At 35.6% G+C, this 12,045-nt stretch overlaps 1 long non-coding RNA gene across 1 annotated transcript; it reads left to right on the top strand.

Annotated features, from left to right (window-relative positions):
• The first annotated feature begins 9,243 nt into the window (after nucleotides 1-9,243).
• LOC127858442 (uncharacterized) lies at nucleotides 9,244-11,655 on the top strand. Its single transcript, XR_008038936.1, has 2 exons — nucleotides 9,244-9,758; nucleotides 10,051-11,655. It is a non-coding gene; the product is annotated as an uncharacterized LOC127858442 (long non-coding RNA).
• The last annotated feature ends 390 nt before the right edge of the window (nucleotides 11,656-12,045 follow it).

Raw genomic sequence — 12,045 nt, 5'->3', positions numbered from 1 at the left:
ACATTGGCCTATTGTCTATGCATTGAATACAGGATACATACAACTTAACACTAAACACAATTTCAAGAAATTGCATCATTTGGAACACAATACAGATTAACGTCTTGCATCTTATTGTAAGGAAGAAATCGTAATGAGGGTGTAGCATGGAATATTACATTTTTTTTTGCATATTCTATGTTTTATAAGACAGTAGTTAAATATGTCTAAATGATCTAAATCACAGAGACATGAAATGTAAACTTGTTTTAACGTTTAACTTCTACTATTAGTGTCCATGTGTCGTCAGTCGAACGGTAAAACATTTTAGGGGTTATATTTCAAATCATCAGAATACGGTATATATTTTGAAGCTATTACCCGCCAAGAATAGATGAACTATGCAAGGATGAAAGAAATTACTTGAAAAATATTTAGCAGGTTTTAGACAAATTTCAGCCATTTGATCGAAACCGTTTTAGCACACGCATCTTTATAAATCATTTTTACGTAACTGTAAAGCGACATTCTGACAAAAGCAATAGCAAACGTTTATGCGATGATTGTGTAATACACGAGCGTTGAGATGCATGCTCTTGCTGTAATAATGAAGCGCCTCGTGGTTATTTTCTTGTACCAAACACGATGCCTCGGGCATTAAATTTATTGAAATATAACCACTTGCATTCATAACGAAACAAGAGGGACATGGGGCCCTTAAGCGCTCACCAAAGACTCGAAAGAACTAGACTACTCTTAGACGATGGTGTTCAAAATAATGACAATACTTTTTGAACATAGATATTTTATTTCTAGTGACATTTTTAGCTCATCTATTTTTTGAAAAAAAAAGATGAGCTATTGTCATCACCTTGGCGTCGGCGTCCGGTTAAGTTTTGCGTTTAGGTCCACTTTTCTCAGAAAGTATCAATGCTATTGCATTCAAACTTGGCACACTTACTTACTATCATGAGGGGACTGGGCAGGCAAAGTGAGATAACTCTGGCGTGCATTTTGACAGAATTATGTGCCCTTTTTATACTTAGAAAATTGAAAATTTTGGTTAAGTTTTGTGTTTAGGTCCATTTTATTCCTTAAGTATCAAAGCTATTGCTTTCATACTTGCAACATTTACTAACTATCATAAGGGGACTGTGCAGGCAAAGTAATGTTACTCTGACTGGCATTTTGACAGTATTATGTGCCCTTTTTATACTTAGAAAATTGAAAATTTTGTTAAGTTTTGTGTTTAGGTCCACTTTATTCCTACAGTATCAAAGCTATTGCTTTCATACTTGCAACACTTATTAACTATCATAAGGGGACTGTGCAGGCAAAGTTATGTAACTCTGACTGGCATTTGGACGGAATTATGGGCCCTTTATACATAGAAAATGGAAAATTTTGTTAAATTTTTGTGTTTTGGTCCACTTTACCCCTAAACTATCATAGATATTGCCTTCATACTTGGAACACTCGCAAACTATCATAAGGGTACAGTAAAAGGACAAGTTGCATAACTCTGGTTGTCATTTTTTACGGAATTATGTCCCTTTTTTGACTTAGTACCTTTGAATATATGGTTAAATTTTGTGTTTCGATCCACTTTACTTCTAAAGTATCAAGGCTATTGCTTTCAAACTTCAAATACTTTCATGCTATCATGAGGTTACTGTACCTGGAAAGTTGAATTTTACCTTGACCTTTGAATGAACTTGACTCTCAAGGTCAAATAATTAAATTTTGCTAAAAATGCCATAACTTCTTTATTTATGATTAGATTTGATTGATACTTCGACAAAACTACTCTTACCTGACATACCACAATAGATTCCACCCAGACCATCCCCCGTGCCCTCCCCCCTCCACCCCCGAATCCCCCCCCCGAATCCCCCCCCCCCCCCCGAATTATTTTTTTTTTTAAGATCATCTCACAAATGACCACCACACCCTCACACTATACTATACCCCCCCTCAGCCCAACCCCCCCCCCCCCCCCCCCAAATTGTTTTTTTTAATGGTTAAAAAACACAAATATTTATTTTTATTATTTTATGTTTAAAATACCGTTCCAACCATCGCACCCAAGAATATCCCCCCCCCCCCGAATTCCCCCCCCCCCCCGAATTCCCCCCCCCCCCCCGAATTCCCCCCTTATTGTTTTTTTAAGATAACCTCACAAATGACAGTGACTTCTTGAGTGTTAGCATGTTTTTATTTGACTTCGTGACCTAGATTCTTAGCTCAAGTCACCCAGTTTAAAACTTAGTCGAGATTTAATTGGGACAAATGTTCTTACCAAGTCTCATGAATGTTCTCATGAAGAAACGTGGCTAATTTAGCGTTAACAAATTTCTGCTAACGACATTCAAGGAAAACTGCCCCGCCCCCAGCGGCCATGTTTTCTTAAAACGAAAGAATGTTCAAACTCGGCCTAAATGTCATGGCAAAAAGTGTTTTATTAAGTTTTATTAATATTGGACTACACATGTCACTTCTAGTCTTTTTAGAGTGTTAACAAGGTTTCATTTAGCCGTATATGGAAAAATTCCCCGCTCACAGATGGCCATGTTTTTCCACGAACCATAACCATTTTGGAACTCAGCCGAGCTATGAGTGAAACATGTTCTTACCAAGTTTCTTGAAGAGTGTAATATAAATTTGGGTTCCAGAGTATTTGCAAGATTTCAATATACCCATATATTGAACAATGCCCCGCCCCTTGGGGGGGGGGGCAATGTCTTTCAACGGACAGGAACCATTTTCGAACTAGGCCCAGATATCATTAATAAAAAATAACACAGATTTATTAAGACTGGACAAAAAATGTGACTTCAAGAGTGTTAAGCAGGGGTGGATCCAGGATTTCTGGTTAAGGGGGCGGGATTATTGAAAGATTTGCTGGCGGTCCCTGGTGGGTGCAGGGAAAGCACTGCTAGGGGTCCAGGGGGCCGAAGTCCCCTGGAATTTCCACGATTTTAGTGATTTTGAAGGCTCTGACAACCACTTTTCGAGCATGTCACGCCGTATGAGTTTAATAGGTGATTTAGATCTAGTTTCGTGTGAAACATCAAATTTTAATTGACTTCACTTTGGCGATTATAGGGGGGGGGGGGGGGGGCGTACGGTGCGTCCGCACCCTCCATTGGACCTGCCTATGTTAACAAGGTTTAACTTAAGCCACATAAGGAAAACTTCTCCGTCTCCTGGTGGCCATGTTTATGAACGGACCGAAACCATTTTCGAAATCGTCCAAGATATGATTGTGACACATGTTCGTACCAAGTTTCATGAACATTGGGCAATTATTGTGGCCTCTTGAGAGTTCACAACAACATTGACGACATACGACCCACAAAAGGATCACAGACGCTCACCATGTGCACGTTGTGCTCAGGTGAGCTAAAACATAGGAGGCGCGCTCTGAGAAAGAGGTTCAATGCATGTGTGTAAAGTGCCATCTCAGATTAGCCTGTGCAGTCCTGACAAGCTTATCAGAGACGACAATTTCCGATTTTATTGTACTTTTCGTTTAAAGGAAGTCTCTTGACGAAAATCTAGTTAAGGCGGAAATTGTCGTCACTGATTAGCCTGTGCGGACTGCATATGCTAATATGAGACGACACTTTTCGCACATGCATCAAACCCCTTTTCACAGAGCGAGGCACATATATTTTCTTTACATTTACGTGTGTTTTGCAATATTTCGAAAGTTCTTATGTGGAGCATATGCCCACTTGTTTTGATAGGAACGAAAATAGAAGACCACGAGTGATGCAAGCCGTCGGGGAAAAGCGCTAAAGAGAAACAAAAATTCAATAGTTCTTTATTTATTTCTCATATCTAATTTGTCTTGGGAACAGCATAACCACCTTGTGTATCTTTCCTGTGCTGACCAATATCATTTCATATCATTTCAGAACTTGAAACAATACGTCATATACCGGTAGTTATAAAGCCTATAACTATGAGGTGCGATGACGGTACAAGAGTCATAACTCTGTTGTTTATTAATTAAAACACACCCTTCGGGGCACTATTAAGATGATATCACGTATGATTATTACGTAAGGCGATTGACAACAACACGATTGTCAACTAGTTGGAAACAATCGTTCACAATTTCGTTATTCGTTGACACGACTAATAAGATATAAATCTTTATAAAATAAAAACAGATGTTAATCGTAAATAACGCGGTTATGTTAAATACACTGCATAACAAACATATAATCCGAAGGTAATGGAAAAAGAACTGAAAAAACGTGATTGAGACAAGACAAAATAGACAATCTCAAAGTTGATTATACAATGCACAGATGTTCCTTATAATCACGTACTGGTTTGTCAGGTAAAACGAACATTGTACAAATAATCGGCAATAAGAGGAGAATAGCGTAGGTACGACCCTGTATTATTCAGTACATTTTAACGGTCACTGTTTTGTATACTGTAACAATTTTATGTCGAATACAAGGTTTGCGAGATAATCGAACGATAAGAATTCGGAAAAAAATCACGCTTTGTAAATATGTATGGATTGTAACTGTAGCTCAGGTATATGTATTTCATTTAAAATGGACATTCATTTTCTTTTTAATTGTACAGTCATTCAATGCCATTCTGAAGAACTCAACAAATATAATCAGTAGTTAGGCCTCATAAATTGTAACCTTGTTAAAAAAAGTTATATTGAACAAATACATGTATATAAATAAATGTATTTGCGTAAAATTAAATACTAGATTCAAATAAAAACAAATGTAACAATATTTAACAAAAATAAAACGTGATTTAAAATAAATAAATAAATAAGTGTGCTTCCTTAAAGACCGAGAAGGAATACTAGCAAACTAATGTATGCCAAAATCCCTTGCAGTTATGTTGCTTGTAAAAAATAACTTAGATCGGTCACACGTTTTCCAGTAAAAAAAAAGTGTAAAGGAAATACATGCGTACTTATTAAATTAAAAGAAACGGCATCCAAATTTAAGTTTGGGTTCGGTTGATTAAAGCGTGAAATATTCGTCCTATTTATTTGGACTTTTGTCATCACATTTCATCATATCTTATTTGGTATCAGCAAGCATTGGGCGACTTAACCCATTTATGCCTAGCGTCTTGAAAAAAAGGTCTGGCAAACAGCGTAGACCCAGATGAGACGCCGCATAATGCGGCGTCTTATCAGGGTCTACACTGTTTGCTTAAACGAAATTCTGTAAGAAATATTCTAAAAATAGAAATAAATATACCAGACATCCCTAATTTTTGGAAATAACTTGATCCAATTTAGAAGGATGGGAGAGTCCACGAGGCATAAATGGGTTAAGTTTTTCGGCTGAAAGCGGGATACCTTTGTGAACTTGTAGGAAGCTGTGTCCATTGAGCTCGTAAAATCATTTGAGTACGTACTACGATTCTCACAAGTTTGTCCTTTACCAAGCATAGTTAAAGCATCCAAAGAATATTCGTTTCAGGTTTTTAAATATCAATACTTCTCTATTTGTATTGTATTCTTGCTGCTTGCAGGAGGGTAATTTAGTATGTGAATCCCATCAACAGTCACGTATTTCATAGCGAGCCGCTCCCGCTTCAACAATTCGCAGCGAATCAAGTCGAGATCCAGAGCGAATATGTATACGAAATAAACTCTGATTACATTATTACTAATATGACTGAAAAGTCAGCGGCATTAATTTTTTTTTAAACGTGACGTCGACGTCTTGACTTTCTTCTGATTATCACGTGATCACCCATTCTGGTATAACCTGTGAACAAAATTGCCAAATGCACCATGTTAGATAATTATTCAGGGGCGTACCTGGGCATACGGCAGTACGCCCGTGCGTATAATTCAGTTTCAAACTTAAAAAAAATAATATTCGAAAAATGCAATAAAAAGTGACGGCTAAGGGGGGTTAGGGGTATAATTATTTAAACAAGCAAACAAGACGCCCACTTATAGAAAATAACAGTGGGTACAAAACACAACACAGTCTTAACTCCAAACATACGAAGTAAATGCTTTTTTCACTGATGAGGGGTAGTAATCAGTGTATAGACTTTACTCGTTTTACGACTGTGTTGTCGCCCTTAAATTTTTTGGGAACCTATATACGGACACGGGTACCAAATTATGTTTACATGGTGCACATTTTCAAAATGTCGGTGAACGCTCCGTTATATCCCGATGTTTTTAGAGATAATGCCAGCGAAACAAGTCCAATACATTTAGATGATACTGAGAAGCTAGCTCTTTTGACAGCTAAGTGGGAAAATGTACACAACTTTACATTTCCCTTAAGGTAGGTATATTTATATAGAATCTATCTACCCGTTCTAGAATTTGAAATGTATATCTAAAATGTAGCATTTCTTTGATTTTTTTCACATTTCTGGGCGTTCAAATAATGATAGAATTATAGGGAATGCCAACATTAATTTTAATTCAGATTATTGTATCTTAATTCGAAATTGCTCTCCACTATTAAGTTTATATATAAAAAATCTATGACAGGACAAAGTACTTTCCCCGATGTAAGGCTTTGACCAAATCTTCCGTGTCCGACTGGAGCAACGCTAAAAAGATTCTTGAGAAACATGGTGATTCTGCAGAGTATCACACACAGCAAAGCATTGCCGCACAGAATTTCATCAGCATAATGCAGGGGACCACCAGGGATATTGAATGTTGTATAAATTCTCAATATAATAGTCTGGTAGAAGTCAACCGCTTAATCCTGGTGGGTATTGTCGACACACTTATCCTCTGTGGACAGCAAAACCTGGCTATAAGGGGCAAAGAGGAGGAAACCAGTAACTTTATGGGATTGTTGGACTTTCAGGCCAAACATAACCTTGTCTTGAAAGAACATCTACAAAATGGCGACCCTCGAACAAAATATACGTCTCCAAAATTCAAAATGAATTAATCAGAATCTGCGGGAAATTGGTATCAGACAAGATAGTGCAGGCCTGTAACAATGCTGGAATGTTTGGATTTATTGCTGATGAAGCAACCGACAGCGCAACCAAGGAGCTAATGGCTCTGTGTGTTCGTTTTGTTGATACAGAATCTGATACAGTGCAGGGAGATTTTCTTGGTTTTGCGGAATGCGAGAGTACCACTGGCGAGTCACCTGCCAACTCATTTCTGGAAAATCTTAGGAATCTAGGTATACAACTAATATTCTTATTATCAAAATCTAGTTTAAAATCATATTAATTTAAGAAATTATTCATGAGTTGATAATCGATAGTTCATAACAGCTGAGCAAAAAAAAAAACATAAGAAAAAAACAACAATGTTGACTGGAATAACTTTAAAAATTTTAAATGATGAACTGATGCTCAAATAACACTATATATTAGAGATGGCAAACCAAAGCAAATCCGTCACCGGTTAACCTGTTTCGATATTTGAGCGGTTAAGCGGTTAACCGACTGTCTTTGTACCACATAAAAAAAACATTCGAAAAACGTATACGTTTACAAAGACCTATAAAAATGTATTGTATAGGTCTTTGACGTTTATAAACAATTACATTTATATGCAAATATACTCTGTCTTGTTGATTGTCTTGCAGCCTAATTACTTGTGCGTTGTGTGAAAACCAGGCATGTTCGTACAGTGTCGTCCAAGATTAGCCTGTGCAGTCCGCCAAGGCTAATCACTGACGAAATATCAACAAACACTGGATTTTCGTTAAGCAGATACTTTTCTTTGATTTTCGTTTATAAATTGTGTCTTTGTTGTTTTTTTTACCGGAGCTCTGTATCACCGATGTTCAAATCTAGCTATTAAAAGCGTTTAATGACACACTTCAAATAACGTGAACATCTGCGAACACGTCCCTTTTTAAATTACATAATAGTATGATATTGATCACAGGGGTATGATGCAATTGTGGTTATAATAATACTGAAATGCAGTGAAATGCCACTGATGCTGGTACTGCTGCTGATTGTGGTACTGCTGCTAATTATAATGATATTGATAATCATGACACTGCTGAAATTGATGATAATTAGGAAAATGAAAAGGAGAACTATCATGATGATAATATTATATAAATGCAACTTATTTTTATTTATAATAGCTGACTTTCGAAGTTGCGATAACACCAAAGTGCAGTGCTATACTTAACTATGACATTGGCTATATTCGAGTACACAAACGTACTGAGTATTATTTGATCCGCGCTATGCGAAAATAGGTCTTATTCGACATATGTAGCTCCAGACCATTTAACGCCAATGAGACCACGAGACCTTGAGTGACTGCGCAGGCTGCTCTGGAGCAACGCTGGCCGCATATACCATAGGGCCAATTTTCATATGACGCCGTTCAATTAGGATTGTTAGGGGAACGATTACTTTTGAATGCACGTATTGCCTTACATGAAAAGAGAATGTGTCACGTTATGACAAGTCACATTACATTAAATATACGCATTATTTATTACAAAATCACTGGCCCGAACATTGAAGTTTTCCCAACAGGGTTTCGTGTTTTGGAAACGCGTAAACATTCTTAAAAGCGTGGTATTTGAAATTCAGCGTTAGTCCGTTTTTGCAAATAACATACTACATGAAACGTGACTTTGATCAAGGGATAATAAATAATAAATGAAGCGTGTTTATCTTAATTGGATAATATATGATGCAACTCTATTTTATTACTTTTGCTTTCTCAAAATCTTTGTTCATGTAATAATAAATGAAGCGTTTTTACGCTTTGGGAATAATAAAACAAAGCGTGGTAATGCTAATGATACTAAATGAACTCGTTTACTTGCGCGAGGTATTGAAATAGCTCTGCTTGACTTAGTTTTAAATATGTGGGTTATGATTCAGACTCCATCGATCGCATTGAAGGATGTCATTATTTTGTTGTAAGGTGGTTTGGTTAGCTGCGTCAAGTTAATTTTCTTAGCAACGCCGTGTTTAATATGACATCACTACTACATATACAAAATTATATAACCAGATAAAACAATATAACAAAACATTTAAATAGTTACTGATGAACTTCAATAGTTTCTATCAAGAGTTCCAGTGCTCACATAAACATAAACAAACGGTGGGACGAACATATCCGAAAATAACTATCACCTTTAAGTCAATCACTACATTAAATATGTTGTAGTCTATTTATGTTTCTCATACAGATGAAAACTATCACTGGTGTGTGCTGATTGAAAAGGAAAAGGTGCTAACGATTTGAGCATTTATCGCGTTCAACAAAAAATGCATTTCTGCAAGAGTAACCGAATATTAATTTTGTAATCGGTTAACCTCCTAAAGAAACGGATAACCAATCGTAACACTTCGTCCATCTCCGGATTCTCCGTAAAGAGTAGACTCGTACCTAACTACCAGCCATCTTGGCTTTGATACACCCAACGCGTGATCCGCCTGCGTTATAAGGCGATATACTACGCATAAAAATAGTGATGCAATATATAGAGGGTAAACGCATTATTACCATTCCAAATCATTTTCTTATTATTTTTTATGCAAAAACCAAGCAATTGAATTATATATAATTACATAATAATTGATAAGTTGACTTTTACGGCAAACGGTCTATTGCATGGTATTGTTTACATTTCAGAGTTAAAATGGATTTCAAGTCCGATCTAGAATATGCGACGAGCAAGCTGAAGATAGAGTTTAGTTTTAGCGACTACCAATTGAAAGCCCTAAAGAGTCTTTATGATTTGAAAGATGCGATCGCAGTTCTTCTAACTGGCTCAGGAAAAAGCATTATTTTTCAGGTAGTAAGATGTTTTCGCGATCTTTACCACGATTGTTATATTGTGTTGAATGACAATAAGCAATTTGCTAATTCCACACCTAGCGACTATTCATAAATATATCTGTCTGTTTATTATTCATAGATTTCTGAGTAACTATGGACACATTCCTTGTTTAAAGAATGAAAAAAGTTGAATTTTCTGATTGCATTTTCCAGTTCATTCAAAAACCGTGTTATAAAATAAATTAAATATGAATTGCTGGAATTACGACAGAACAACATCATATTTGTAATGTGTCTTGTTTTTACAGGGGTTCAGATTTCTGCAAAGCGTTCAACAGACTTGGAGACCTGACATGTTTGTTTCCCAAAATACCTCACTTGGCACTTACAGCGACAGCAACACCAAATGCTATAGAAAACCTTATTGAAAGCCTCCAATTCAAGAACACAACAAAAGTATTAGCCAACTCTGACTGCCCTTATATTTTTTGGGGAAAAATAAGAAAGAATGCCAAATATTCACAAATATGAAAAGTATGATATGATAATGCATGAAGAGCTGCCTGAATTAAAAGAGCAACATATTGAGTTTATAGTCACCATAAATTATGTACTGTGATATTTTGGAATCTCTAGGCTATTGCTTTTAACTACTTTGCTATGAACTAGGAAAACATGCATATTGTCCTGAATCCAGTACACAACCAGAAGATTGAATTGTAGCACAATTTCTCAAAAACTACAAGGACAGAATGAAAGCTCACATTATTTCTGAGCTTAGAAAGAAAAATCCAAAAGTTTGTTTAGTGCTTGAAACAGTTGCCTTAGTTATGGGTCTAAACGCGCCTTCGATTGCAATAGTTATTCATATGCAACCACCTACAACACTTGAAAAGTACATGCAAGAAATCTGTAGAGCAGGTTGCAATGGTAAACCTGCAAGTGCCTTGACTGTGTTATTATAACATCGGTGACATTTTGAAAAACAGGAAAGGAATGGACATTGAAATGTTCTCATACATTCAAAACAATTCCACATGCTTGCGCTTACATTTGGTTAATCATTTTGGCTACAGTAACAGCAGTGTCTTGTATTCAGGGAACCAAAATAGTTGTTGTAGTAATTGTATGGCTGGTTATATGACTGAGAGATGCCAATTAGAACCATTTTCACTCTGAACCATGAAAGAATTTATTCACAACTATGTTTAAAGTACTTGTTTGTTTTTATTCATACATTATATAAACATGCAATTTAAAGTATATAATAAGAACAGGGACTATACAAACAGGTATGTATAGGTCCCTGCTAGAATTGGGCAACATCTTTCAATCAAGTACATGCTATGTTTTATCCTTAAACATGACACAGTTGCTTGACCTTTCACATTTGATAAATCCAAAATTAATTAACTTGAAATTGAATAAGAAATACCAGATGTTTCCTGGTCACGTTTTGTGAAAATAGTCTAAAAAGATGTATTTTAATGCGAAAGACAATGTCATGTTAAGTGGAGTATTTAAAAACTATAAAAAATTTGACGGATTTCACATTTTAATGTTGTTGTTTTTTTGCAATCAGGTCAATATCAAGGTGTTTATAGTGTATTCTTAATGTTTATGTTGGGTACTAATCAGTTCTGATTATTATGACTTCCTTAATGCATACATAAGTGTTACACTATGTGTAGTCCAACTAATTTAGGTAAAAGCGGACAATGTTATTCCATTTTGCATCTATCAATATCGCTACTTCTTTATCCATTGCAAGAAAATAAATGCCTGGTAAAAACATGACATTTATATTTAATATCTTTGCAATTTTATATTGCATATTATACAAGAAATGCTATTATCACACTATATGTATATTGAAAATCGTTACAATAACAATAAACAGCTCTATGCAACTGGATTTGCTTGTTTTACTCATAAATGTAGCACTATATTTTGACATTTTTCTGATAATATTTTTAATATATACTGGTATGTGCTTCTAGAATGATTAAATATAATATAAAAATTAACATAACTTAAAGTAGAACAGTGTTATAGTGCTTTCTTTCTGTATTATTTAAGTTTTAATTACCATACTTTTTGGGCTTAAATGAACATAACCATTAAAGCGCAATGTATATCTATATTGTTCCAATTAATCAATAAATGCAAACGGTAAATATAAATGTTACTTATTCACAATTATCACAGAAATCATTACTAACAAAAATATACACTGGCAATTGTGTGTAAGATTAAATACAGGACTTACATCATCAAGAAACTCATAAATGTTGAAATGATAT

Source organism: Dreissena polymorpha, chromosome 14 (genome assembly GCF_020536995.1).
Source record: "Dreissena polymorpha isolate Duluth1 chromosome 14, UMN_Dpol_1.0, whole genome shotgun sequence".
NCBI classification, from domain to species: domain Eukaryota; kingdom Metazoa; phylum Mollusca; class Bivalvia; order Myida; family Dreissenidae; genus Dreissena; species Dreissena polymorpha.
Note: the sequence above shows the minus strand (reverse complement) of the source record. Positions and strands in the feature narration are given on the sequence as shown.